Source organism: Spermophilus citellus (assembly GCF_964194105.1).
Source record: "Spermophilus citellus genome assembly, chromosome: 2".
Lineage (NCBI taxonomy): Eukaryota > Metazoa > Chordata > Mammalia > Rodentia > Sciuridae > Spermophilus > Spermophilus citellus.
In genome coordinates this window covers 36,067,831-36,081,910 of record NC_138183.1, presented here as the reverse complement: position 1 = coordinate 36,081,910, position 14,080 = coordinate 36,067,831, and the positions used below count along the sequence as shown (strand labels likewise).

At 32.6% G+C, this 14,080-nt stretch overlaps 1 protein-coding gene across 6 annotated transcripts in view; it reads left to right on the top strand.

The window, feature by feature from the left end:
• ZCCHC7 (zinc finger CCHC-type containing 7) overlaps positions 1 to 14,080 on the top strand; it is a 233,006-nt gene that overhangs the window by 182,290 nt on the left and 36,636 nt on the right. The window lies entirely within an intron of this gene.

Below are 14,080 nucleotides of genomic sequence, written 5' to 3'. Positions count from 1 at the left end.
TTTAAATATGCTAGTCTGAATAGCTCTATTTTTAGGAATAAAAGGAAAATAATTTAGAGAACATTGCATCAGTTGTAAATGTGTGTAGGCTGAGGGAGCTAGTTCTCATCACAATTTCAGAGACCAGAAGGGCTGTTAAAGCAAGTAAATACAGCTTTGTGGAATATATAGTTTTCTAAATTCAGTTTACTCCTAATGAATGTCTCATTAAGGGTCTGTCATTTTAGCTCTTAATTGTATCCCTTACTATGCAGTAACATATGTTTATTTTGTATTAACAGCTAATCAGTGCAAAGTCATTTTTCATGCTCATACCTAGGTGCTGATCCTAATTGGTTAAAGGGACATTCATGAAAGGATTAGCTATCTTTCTTTTTTCAAGCATTACTTAACTATTAAAATTCTGCACAAAAAAATCTTTTCCCTATAATGTGTACTTCTCAAAGACATGATGGAAAACCACAGATATCGTTTTTATTTTTTTTTTAATATTGAAGTGTGCCTTTTGCTCAAAAAATTAATATGGCTTTCTGTTGAAATGAATTTCAGATTAAAACAGAGTACATGTGTTTGATATGTGTATTTTTCATGTAAGTAATTGACAGTTATCAATTGTAATTCTTCCAGTAAATTTATTTATATTTGGTGCTGAGAATTGAACCCAGCCTTACATATGCACTCTATCACTGAACCACAATCCCCATAATTATTAATTTTTAAGCAGTGCTACAGTAAACATCTTTTTATGTATGTATGTATGTATGTACGTGTCTATCTACATATGTGTAAGAGTGTTATGATTGGTCTGATTCTAAATGGAATTGTGGTCAGTTCATTCCAAAATAGTTTAAATTTATTTTTCAATATTTACCATATCTTAAAAATGCTAAATCCTGTCCTTTTGTTGTTGCTCTCTGCATTGAGTTATCAATTATAATTTTCTTAGGAAGATTTTCTAGTTTGGCAGTTATGTTTAAAGGCATCTGTGTTTTATTCCTTTGTTCTAAAGAACTCTTAGGAATATGTTCTCATTTGCCTGGGATAGCAGAAAGTAGTCAAGACATTATCCCAAACATTTTTCTAATAAGCTGTAGTACAGAACAGTTAAAAATTACTAATAAAAGGTTATATAATCAACTATAAGCTAATGTTATAGCTAATCTTAACTTCTTCATTTTGGCCTCTAATATATGTTAAACTCTTATCTAAAATGGTATTGAAGATTCATAATCTCAGTGAATGTAAATTTTAAAGATAGGGTTAATCTGTGTGTGATCCACTTCAGACATGGCAATACCTTCCCCAAAAAAATCTGCCAGGAAGTGGGGGTGGAGGGGCAGTGGTAATTACATGATAAATGTTTGAGTCTCTGGAGTCTGTTTCCAGCCTGCCCACCTGGTGTAGGATTTCCATGGAACTTCACCAAAGATGGACTCTGCTGACTTCTGATGGAATGACTGGTAGAGTCCTTCCAACACCCAGAACCTCTTCAGGAGGATTCACCTGGAAGCAGAGCCATAAGTGCTAGAACTGTTCAGCTACTCCTATACATAATTTAGAACTGTCTTGAAACCTCACGTTCCACAGAAAGCATTGATTCTTTTGCAACCCTCTCAAATGCTTGCTGCTCATTCTTCCTTGACCCATATACTTGTGAGATGATAGGTTCCACCTCTTCCTTATTTGCCATGGCTACTTCCAAGTCATTACTTCTCCCTCTTTATGTGGACACCTTTGTATTATCATAGCCTCTGACAATACTATCCTTTATACTATCCTTTGTCATGTTCATCTTCTCACTTAGTGGATTTTCTGCTCAGTCACAGAAGACTTCTGAAACTCCAAATAACTATCAGTGCTCTAACCCTTAATAAATTGAGATCAAGAAACTTCCACCTTTACTTTGTATGTTCCAGTAGCCAGCACCTCACCTCTGTTATGTAAGAGTACCAGATACATATGTGCAAAGAGAATTTGTGATGAGTCACATTCAGATCTTTGCTATGATGAAAACTGCTTGGAAATAACCTCATAGGTTAGCTACTTAGCAAAAGTATTTTAAATTCCACAGTTAACAATACAAAGTATAAAAATATAGCCCACAACCTACTAAAGTCAACCTATAGCAGTAGTACCTTTCAAAGGACAAGAATGAGGAGTATGGAAAGAATCCCAATTCTGAATCTGCTGTAGATTCTCATCTTGCCAACAAATTTTAAATGTACCAAGAATTCTAAAATGGGTATGCACATTCAATTTGCATACAGTCCCACTCTTTGAGCTCTGTCTAACATTTCTAAGATAATGACATAATTAATTGAGTACTTAATGTGTTTTAAGAACTATGAAGGAATAGGTAAGGGCTTCGTTCACTGCTGTATCCTTAGCATATAACAGATGCTCAATAGATATTTGTGTTTGAGTATTTAATTAATCCTCACAACCAGCATAAGAGGTATGTATTGTTTATGACTCCCACGTTACAGAAGAAAAACTGAGACATTGCAAACTTAGGCTTTGTCCAAGGTCTCAAAGCAAAGTGATAAGAACTTTGTGGATATACATAGAGAAAGCTTACATATTAATATTCTAGCAACTGTGAGTTTAACTCCTGCCCAGAGGATCTTTCAAGTTTCCTGTCTTATGTCTGCAAATGTTGTAGATCAAACAAGTATCTTTGATAACAAACTCATGATATTTAAAGCATCAAAGTTTTTCACTCTTTAAAGAACTTCTGAAGATCAGGAAAACAGTATAAAAGGTTGATTTTCAGCCATAGAACCAGTTCTGTTATACCACAAAACTGTGCTGCTCATAGGAGACCATCCCAGCTTCATCATCTTTATTAATTATTGAATGGCCACTCTTTTTTTATTAAAGCATAATGATGGAGTCATTCAAAATAAGGTGGAATTAGAACTCTTACCTCCTAAATTCTTTTCCTTTCTTTTGCAATTTTTTCCTTAAATTCCCTGCTTGGTGCTTTACTTCATCCCATATAAATAACTCCTTCACATGACCATTGTATACAAGAATAACATGCCATCTTTTGGGTAACACAGCACTTGAGCCACTCATTTTTAAACTCAGTGAGAAACTAATTCATGGGACATATTTTGCTAGATTCCTTGATTTATATATTTGATGCTAGGAAAAAAGTTCTCATCTGTTGTATACTAAAATATTTTTAGCAATTTAAGCTTATTTTAAAAAAGAGAACTCAGTGTATACTAAATAGTCTTTAACATACTCATTAGTACTTGGTGTGCTTATTTTAAAAACAAGAATTCAATGTAAACTATATAGTCTTTTTAACATACACATTGGTACTTGGTGCATGTTTCTTCAAAAAAAATATATATAAATATATATATATATATATATATAAAATTGAAAACTAGTGTTTTAACATTCAACTTTTTTTTTTAAGTTTAGTTTAATCTTAGGGATTTCCAGCAGAAAATACAAAGCCTCTAATGCAAATCATTTTATACTTATCTAATATAGAATGGACTGTTACTTGAGTATTGTTTTTGTCCACATGGCTATTTAAGAAAAGGACATTTATTTTTGGCCTACTCCAAGGAGCTATAAATGGTATTCATATGCCTTCCTCCACTTATCCTCTCTACAGTCTTATTGAATATTGACTCAACTACTGAGCCAAGATTTGAATTAAAGACTTCCTTAATTCAAGTATTTTGCTTTGTGTAATAGTGATTAGTTCTAGCTTTGTTCAAAAACATGTTAAACGTTCCATCATTTAAATAAATTTTCTATATTTGTTTACTTAACAAAAATTTGCTGGTTGCTTACTACATGCCAGTTAGTGTAGTCCAAGTACTAGAAAAATAAGATAAATAAGACACGTTCCAACCCTCCTGGCAGTGCTCTTAATATAATAGGAAGAGTGAACATATTAAAAACCATGGGAAAAATCGATGAGAGTTCATCATGGTGATGATAATGAAGATAATGAAGATAAAAGTATAAGACTCTAAGCTTAGACTGACCTGCTGATAATATTGGGAGAATATAGAAAATGACATAGGCCATAAAAGGGAGCCAACTCACTGTGCCTGTCATACATAACATGTCACCTGTCTTTGGAAATACCAGCTACAGAATAATGCCATAGGAACTCTTTTGATCTAGGCTGAGTGAGTTTTCTTATAATTATATAGATTTGAAGTAGCTACAAGTGTCTGTATCTTCTGAACACTTATCTACTTCCTACCTGTTCTTACCTTTGAAGACAATGTAAATTGAAGAAGGAAATCTCTAGCCATTTCTGGACTATTTTTTCTTTCTCACATTTTTTCTTTCACTTATGAAAGCTACTTTTCTGTTGCATTTTAATTTCATGCATTGTTTTAACCCTGCAAAGAGTGACACACAACATAATCTAGAATCTGACTACTTCTCATCCTCTCTACCACTGTCATTCTGGCATAAACCATGAGCATCAACTGCCTGAATTATTATAAACAGTTATTATAAACAGTTTCCCAATTCCTTTCTCTTTCATATTATATTTTCAGTGATTGGCTACAGTAGTCTTTTTAAGTATTTCCAGACTAAATCAGTCCTTTATCCCAAATCCTCAACTATGACCTTGCATCTCTCTAGGTGTAAAAGCTAAAATTCTTATAATTGCCCCCCAAAGACTATATGTGATATGACTTCTTGACTGCATCTCCTATAGTAATCCCTGTTGCTTCCTATGCCTGGTCTCTTCACTATTCCTTCAAAGACCCAAACATGCTCTTACTTGTTCTTCCCCTAGTTATCCACCATAGCTCACTCCCTTATCTCCTGTGTCTGCCCAGATGTCCCCTTCTCCTGAAGGCCTACTCTGTCCACGCTAATTAAAATAGCAAGTTTCCGCATATTCAGCCTTTCCTGCTTTGTTTTTTTCTATGAACTGTATGTCTTATATTGTATTTCTTTTCTGTCTCCCCTAATTAGAATGAAAGTTCAGTGTCCGCTTTTAGATAGTCACTCTGATAGCCTCAGCTTATAAGAACAGTGCTTCACACACATAGGAACTCAGTAGGATTATTGAATAATGAATCAATGAATTAATTAGAGATGATAGATTCCACACACCCTCCATTTGCTTCTGAGAGTTGTCAAACTTACACACGAGCATATAGGCTGAGATAGTGTCATCTTGACTCATTAAGAGGTAGACTTCCCTAGTAATGTTTAAAATCAAGCTACAACTGACTTTCCAAAAGTCAGGATACCTATAGCGTACTCAAAGAAAAATGAAATTTCTAAAGCAAAGGAAATTCTTTTTTTGTGTGTGTTTCTCTCAATCAACTCTAGTTTTTACAAAACATATGCATTGTTACCAAATAATTTTCTTAAATATTTTTGCTTTAATTGAATACTATAGGTATTTTGCAGTCCTGTGTTTTTGGCCTGTCGACTACCATGTTTTTTACGGGAAACTAATCTGTAACTTGTGATGAAAAATATACTGTCAGTTTCAGTCGCTTGAAATAACAAATTCAAGAAAAGATTAAAGATTCAGATGGTTTTTTTGGAATTTAAATAATCATGGCCAAACTAATATTCCTGTTGATTTTATTTGAAGTCAAGACAAACCATTGACTTATATTTAGAGGTACTTAATGAAAATTTCTAAGTAAGAGAAAATAAGTAAAAATTAAAATGTGGTAATGTATCCCTTCCCTTTTGTTTGTTTGTTTGTTTTGTTGTTGTTTTTTCCTTTAAAGTGCCACAAAATAATTTGAATATACAAAAGTACAATTCTAAGGAAAGAAGGGGATAATTCTGAAACTGAAAAGTGGTCACTGAACAAACTGAAGTATCAGAATTATATTAATAGATTGATATGCACCTTCAATTAAATGTATAGTTCTGCTGATAGCTGAGCATTGCACCAGCCTTTGGAAATAAGGAAAATAAGACTTAGGTAATTTTGTTGCCCTCACTTTATACAGCATTTTATTGTTATTTAAACATAATGTTGGAGCAAGAGGACATGATTGGGATCATTGATTTGCTTAATAAAAGCTTATCTGAGAGACTTAAAATCCCCAAGAAAATTAGATTTCTATCCTTAGAGGTCTCCTCCTATGCTCTTGATAGCAGGTGCATAACTCATGATAATGTTAGTGAAAATTGCATATGTGTTCATTGTTCAAGGAATAAATCCCAAAATCAACAATCAATAATTAATTGGAACTGTTCCCACCCAATATATAAAACTTTTTGTATTTATAGATATATGTTACTTTATGTGAGTTCTACATTTAAAACTGAAGTTGTGTAACTTAGGACATTTAAAGTTTGAAGAAGAAACCAACCCTTATTTTGAAATTCTACAGTTTCCTTTGTGGTCATCTCTAACCTAAAGAATTCCCTCTCCCTATATATAGTACATCCCTTATTGCCTACTGTTAGCCACTGCAAGTGTATCTTAAGGCTTATTAACAGGTTTGTTTTCTTTATAGAAACTGTTAAGGAAAATTTGTAGAGAACAAAGGCAATTCCCTTTCTTCAGGACTGTCCCTGTATGATCAATCTTTACAATAAATTGGGCAAAAAAGTATACATATCAGATTATAAACATCGAATTTCCTCAGCCAACTGGGAATAAATTAAGAGAGAGCTGGGAGACAATTAACTTTGCCTTTACTCATCTTTTTATTGTTTCATTTGTGTAAAAAGAGAGAAAAAATATAATTATTTATGCAAGATTTCAGTTTAATAATAATTATGATTTTGGTTTGTTGTACAGCCTTCTGCTGATTATTGCCTTGATAAAAATAATAACAGCCCACTTCAGCAACTTAGCAAGGCCCTATCTCAAAATAAAATATAAAAAGATCTGGGGATGTGGCTCAGTTGTTGAACACCCTTGGGTTTGGTACTGAGGAGTACCAAATCATCATCATCATTATCTATTTAAGCCAAGTTCAGAGTCACCCAACAACTCCGGAGGCTGAGACACGAGGATGATGAGTCCAAAGCCAGCCTCAGCAAAAGCAAGACACTAAGCAACTAAGTGAGACTCTTCTCTAAATAAAATACAAAATAGGAATCATAATGCATTCCGCTGTAATTTATTTTTAAAAAATCAATAAAAAATAAATTGATAAATAAATAAAATATAAAATAGGGCTGGGGACGTGGCTCAGTGGTCTAGTTCCCCTGAGTTCAATCAAAACAATAATAATAAACTATTTAAAATGTTGAAGAAACTTAATTATGTAATAAAAATATTAAGTTAATGGGCCTTTGAATTAAATAACATTAAAATAATTATTCCTGAATCTACAAATATTAATGGAATCTACGAGTATATGGAAAAGCATATACTCTAAGAATACTAATGATTGTAGTGAGATGATTTTGGACATAGAGGAAGAAATGGCTCAGTTTTTTTTTTGTTTGTTTGTTTATTTTGTTTTTTTCCTACAGTGCTAAGGATCAAACCTAGGACCTCGAACACACTAGAAAAGTGCTCTATCGGTGAGCTATATCCCAGCCCAGTACTCAGTTTTTAAGTTTATTATTTCATACTGTGTTCTCCTAAATGTTTATTATTTTTCTTTAGTCTGTGATATTTTAGATAGGAATCAATTATGAAATAAGCTACAGTGTCTCAATATTAAATCCTCTGTCTTGCCATTCTAACTACTCCTACTACACAACAGCTGTCTCTCTGGTTTAGAAATGCTTATATAGGACCTTTATCTTAATATATTGAATTTGAATGTTTTTTTGTTCTGTTTTGTTTTTGTGCTAGGAAATGGACCCAGAGGTGCTCTACCACTCTGTTATATCTTCAGGCCTTTTTATTTTTTATTTTCAGACATGGTCTCACTAAGTTGCTGAGACTTACCTCAAACTTGCAGTCCTCCTGCTTCAGCCTCCTGAGTTGCTGGAATTATAGGTGTCCACCACTGTGCCTGGCAGGAATGATCTTTAAAAGAATAGATAACAGCTTTCAATTGGACAAAACATTCCTACTTTGTAGATCTCCGTAATTGTAACTCCTTCTGTATTCCTCATAGACAACCAAAACTTGAGTGTGTCTAAACTTTTCCATGATTGAGTTGATCAGAGATGCTTAGCACATACCATCACAGCTCTTATTACTAACTAGATTGATTTTAAAAACTATTTTTTTTTAGCCAATAAAAAAGCATCATAGGAATATATAGAGAATTGGTAGATCAAAAGGAAATAGATATGTCCTCAAGTGAAATAAAGTCACTATAGGAAATAGGAAACTTGAGAAAGTTCTGACACATTCTTCACACATCATAAAAAGGATATTCTAATCAAAAGATCACACATCCAGTATGTGAGAGAAAAAGACCCAGGCCTAGACATGAGCAAGTATTTTTGAATGTCAAACAATTAAAAAATCATACATCCAGACAGATACACATGTGCGCGCGCGCACGCACACACACACACACACACACAAATCAGATTTACATCAGACTTCTCTTGTTCACTGCCAAATTCCAGAAAGCATTGGAGACATCTCTAGAGTCTGGAGGATTCTGAGGAAAAAAGATGATATAGCTAAGCAATTGATCATTTCTGAATTTAATGGAAAAGTCAGAAAATAAAATAAGCAGAAGTGAACAGTGAAAACATGAAAGCATAGAGGACATGTCTGAATGCATCTTGTTAATCTGGTTTTAAACAAGATGGTTTCAGGAAAAAAATTAAATTTTAAATTATAATGTGGAGCACAGATAATTCCAATAAAATAAAAGGTCATTTGTTTTCATTACATGAAGAAAAATAGTCGATACAACCTTAAGATTACTGGTTTAAAATGAGGAAAATAAACAAATAATATACCAAATGATAGGAAAAATGGAAACAAAAGAAACAGAAAAAACAAAAGCACAAAATATGAGAAGAAAAATAGGACCAAATATATCAATTATAACAATATATAAATGAGATTAAGCTCTCTTATTAGAAGACAATGATACCATCAAAAACCACAAAGGAAAAGGAGAATAAATTTACCCTGAAATTTTCTGTTTGTTCTCTTATCCAAAGAGGCCATAAACAAAATTAAATAACAAGCCACAATTTGGGTCGATTTCTTTATAATACATATGATAGAATAATTATCTGTAGTATATTATAAGCTATTACAACTCAATATGAAGAAAGGTAAATACCTCACCAATAATACCTAATGTTAGGAGTTGGGGTTGTGGCTCAGTGGTAGAGCACTCACCTAGCACATGCAAGGCCCTGGTTTCGATCCCAAGCACCACATAAAAATAAGTAAGTGAAATAAAGATATTGTGTCCAACTACAACTAAAAAATAAATAATATTTTTAAAAAATACTGCTGGGGATATAGCTGAGTCGGTAGAGTGCTTACCTTGCATGAACAAGATCTTTAGTTCAATCCCCAGCACTGCAAAAAAAAACAATGTTAGGAAAATATACTAGAAAAGTACATTTAGATAGTCTTGAAATTTACTAATGGATTTTACAGAGATACAGCTATAAGAATGTTCACTTCAGAGTTATTTGTAAAAATATTTATTGATGGGAATGACTTAAGTAACTTATATCCTTGAATATTATTCCACCACTTAAGAAATGACAACAATATGAATATAAAAATATAAAGAAGTTGCTAGTACATTAAATGAAATACACTAATTGCAAAACAATATGAAGTATAATATATATATTTGTGTGTATATGTATGTAGAAAAAAGTTTGGAGTGAAATAAATTTTTACCTTGTATGGGTTTATTCACATACCATCTTTTTATTTAATGTGCAGTATTCTGTAAACATTTTAGGAATAGTATAATCAGTAACTAGTATAGTATAGGAATAGTATAATCAGTAATCAGTTTGTTTGCTTTTGCAGTACTGACGATTGTACCAAGGGCCACACACATGCTAAGCAAACAAGTGCTCTACCACTGAGCTATTATCCCCAGTTCAATTAACCAGCATTTAGTATTGTCTTGTTATTTATTTTAGCATAGAATCTCTTTCATTGTGGTTAAGTTTGTTTGCCTAATGGCAAATAATGTTGAAAATCCTTTCATATGCTCATTTTTCAACCTTGTATCCTATCTTCTTTGGTAAAGGGTCCAGAACCTTTCCCAATTTTTAATGAGGGTCTTTATTTTCTTATTCATAAGTTGAGTCAAAAATATTTTTTCCAGTCCATAGCTTATCTTTTTATTCTCTTGGCAATGTTCTGACAGAGTAGTTTTTTTAAATTTGAAGTCCAGTTTTTCCTTTTATCAGTTTTTCCTTTTATGGATTGTGCTTTTGGTGTCATTTCTAAGAACTCCACCTGACACCAGATCAAAAAGACTTTTTCTCCTGTGTATTCTTCTAGATATTTCATAGTTTTATATTTTATATGCAGACCTACAATCCATTTTGATTTGACCTTTGTATAGGTGTGAGGTTTTAGGTTAATGTTCACTTCTCACCATTTGTTGAAAAGCCTATCCTTCCTCTGTTACACTGATTGTGCATCTTTGTCAAAGATCAAATGGCAGCAGGGTGTTGTGCTTCATTCTTGTAGTCCCAGCTGAGCAGAGGATCAGTTGATCCCAGGAGTTCGAGATCAGCCTTGGCAACATAGCAAGATTCCCACATCTGTCAAAATCAAACATCAAATGGCTATGGTGTGCACTGGTTTTTGATCTATCTGTCTTATCACAAATGCCACAATATTGATGACTATAGCTTTATAGTAAAATCAGGTAGCATGATTCTTCAAACTTTTTCTTTTTTTCCTTTGCTGTACTAAGGCTTGAATCCAGAGCCTTGCATATGCTAGGCAAGCACTATACCATTGAATTCTATATCCCCAATACTTTAAAAATTTTTTTATTTTAAAACAGGGCCTTGATAAGTTGCCCAGGCTGGCTTCCAACTTGTGATCTTCCTACCTCATCTTCCCAAATTCCTGGAATTACAGGCTTGCACCATCATGGCTGGCTAAACTTTGTTATTTTTTACAAAATTACTTTTGCTATTCTATTTTCTTTCTCTTTTCGTACAAATTCTAAAATTAGATTGGCTCTGCCTATAAAAATTCTCCATTGGATGTTTAAAAAAATTTTATTAGTATTGGATTTAGTCTGTGGATCATGGTACAGGCAGTTCACTATACTTCATCAAGTCTTCCATTTTATATACATAGTATGTTTTGACATTTATTTAGGTCTTTGCTAGTTTCTTTTATCAAAATTTTGTAGTTTTCACTATATACATTCACTGCATGTTTAGACTGATCCTTGTTTTATTTTTCTTAGAGCTGTAGCATATGGTATTGTTTTGATTTTAAATTGTGTATTGCTTGTATATAGGAGAAAAGTTTGGGGTAAAATATTCTGAAATATTGGAGCTAGGTTGTGGCTCAGTGGTAGAGCACTTGCCTAGCACATGTGAAGCACTGGGTTCCATCCTTAGCACCACATAAATATAAATAAATAAAAATAAAGATATTGTATCCATCTATAACTAAAAAATATTTACTTAAAAATATTCTAAAATATAGTACTTATCAGAAGTGATATAAGTACAGGTAATTTATTTTTGTTTACCTGTATTTTCTATTTTTATAATGAATATACAGTACTTAATAACATTTGATATTATTTTTTAAGGTGTAGATTTTTGGATGAAAGTTACTACAGTATCAAATAATACAACTCTGGACCTAAAGGGAATTATTTGTTTACCTGACACATCCAGGATGCTATCTCAATCTTGGGAGAAGAGAAAATTTACCCCAGAATTCCATGAGAATTCAAGAACTAGAACTGGATAACAGGGCATGATTATAAATACATAATTTAATGTAGTTAGATAAAATGAATTATGTGGTGTTATAGGTGTTTGTCATTTTTGATGGACTTTAAATTATTAGTTTATGAATAAAATTCTTGAAATTTTATTTTAAAATTATTTTCCTTGTGGTATATCTCTTATGAATCTAGTTTAAAACTTCTTAAACTTTCTAGTGGGCTTAAAGAGAAAATAAGTTGTAAAACCTTTGAGACTTAGTTTACAAATATTTCAGAATGTTAACACTCAGAATTTCATGGTTCATTGGCAATACTAAAGGGCTTGTGACAGTTCTAATTGATGGATGCCATCAACATAAGTTTTTATTGTTGTTCAGAAGTATTTTCTTTTTTTTTTTTTTTTTTTTTTGAGAAATAGGGATTCTGAATAAGTTGAAAGTTATAAAGATGAAACTAAAAAAGGGAGAGTTAAGGTGCTTGAGAGCAGGAAATAAGAGCTCTCTTTCCTTGTGCATATGGATTATATATTGACTACCAAATCAGCTAGATGGACTCCTGGAATTATAGGGATTTATTTCCCCCCCAAGTTTCTCCTTCCTGGTTTCCATTTACAGCCAATGGATTTCTGTTAAGAAGGAAAAGCGAAAGAGAAAGTGAGAGAGAGCGAGCCTAGTAAGGAATGTTTTTTATTGTAGAAAAAGAGGTAAGTATGAATAAGCTGAAAACTGAAGAAGGAGGTCTCATCTTTTGAGAATGGTGTGGAATATTTTGGGTTTTCATCAATGGTTAAGATATTTTAAATTTTTATATTCAGTATTTATAAAATACAAGGACAGATTTTCTGATCCAATATGCTTTTCTTTGTATTTTTGAATATCTAAAAGCATTATTGAGTAGACCTCAGCTATATATATATAAAAATAAGTACATTGCACTTAATAGATGCTGTTTCTATTCACACACACACACACACACACACACATATGTATACACACACATATACATACATACATACTGGAGTACTTTACCACTGAGCTACATTCCCAACCCTTTTTATTTTTTATTTTGAGACAGGGTCTCACTGACTTTCTTAGGGCCTCACTAAATTGCTGGGGCTGGCCTCGAACTTGTGATCCTCCTGTCTTAGCCTCCCAAGCCATTGGAATTATGGGTGTGCACCACAACCACACCTTTTTTAAAAAACATCTGTGAAAATCTTTGTTTTGTTTTGTTTTCTTTTGTTTTTAATTTGTTCTTCTGGAATTTTTTTTTCCTGTGTTATATCTTTATCAACATCTCACCCAACTGTGTGATGTTGGGTGAGATGTTGATAAAGATATAACCTTCTCCTAAGTTTGACCACATATCAGAATTGGAATGCTGCAATAGGATTTCATCTATTTTTTTAAACATTTTCTTAGTTGTAGATGGATACAATATCTTTTTTGTGTTCTGAGGATCAAACCCAGTGCCTCACACATGCAGCAACTGAGCTACAACCACTGAGCTTCAACCCCAACCCAGATTTCAGCTATTTTATTGATGCTGTTTTCCCATAATCAGTTTCTTCATTGGAAGTATGGAAAGTACCAAACTGATGTCATTGTAGCAATAATTGACACAGTTGAACACTTGATGTATTATCAGTCATTGTTTTAAGGACTTGATGCTTAACAGTTCTAATCATTCACAACAGGCCTTTGAGGAAGTACTATTATTCTCATTTTATCAATGAGGAAGAGACATACAACTTGCTGTAGATAGTAAATAGGAGATCCAGGATTTGAATCCAGCCATTTTGGCTCTAGAGTCTCTGATGGTAACTACTATGTTTTTACATTTCATTTTACTCATTTTCTCACATTTTTTACTCTACACCTAAAAACCAGAAGGTATATCACAAACATTAGCAACTATTTTTAAGATTAATGTAATATTAGTCATCTAGAATCACAGTCAAGACATTTCTAGAAAGATTGTTTATTCCTTGATATGAAGATTTTTTAAGAAAAAGAAATAATGTTAAGAGAACCTGAATATAATATATCTATGATTTATTTTGGGTTATTTTGATATCATTTCTGATGAAATGGGAACTATTTTATTTTCAAATAAAGCTGAAATGTAATCTACTACTGACAAACTTTATTCCTTCATAACTGCACTTAAGTTAGGAGAATATCAAAGAGGAATATCTTTGAGCAAAAAATTAGGCTTGTCAGTTTCCCTGATTACAGAGGATTAAGAGTATAGGGATTGATTAAAATTTGACC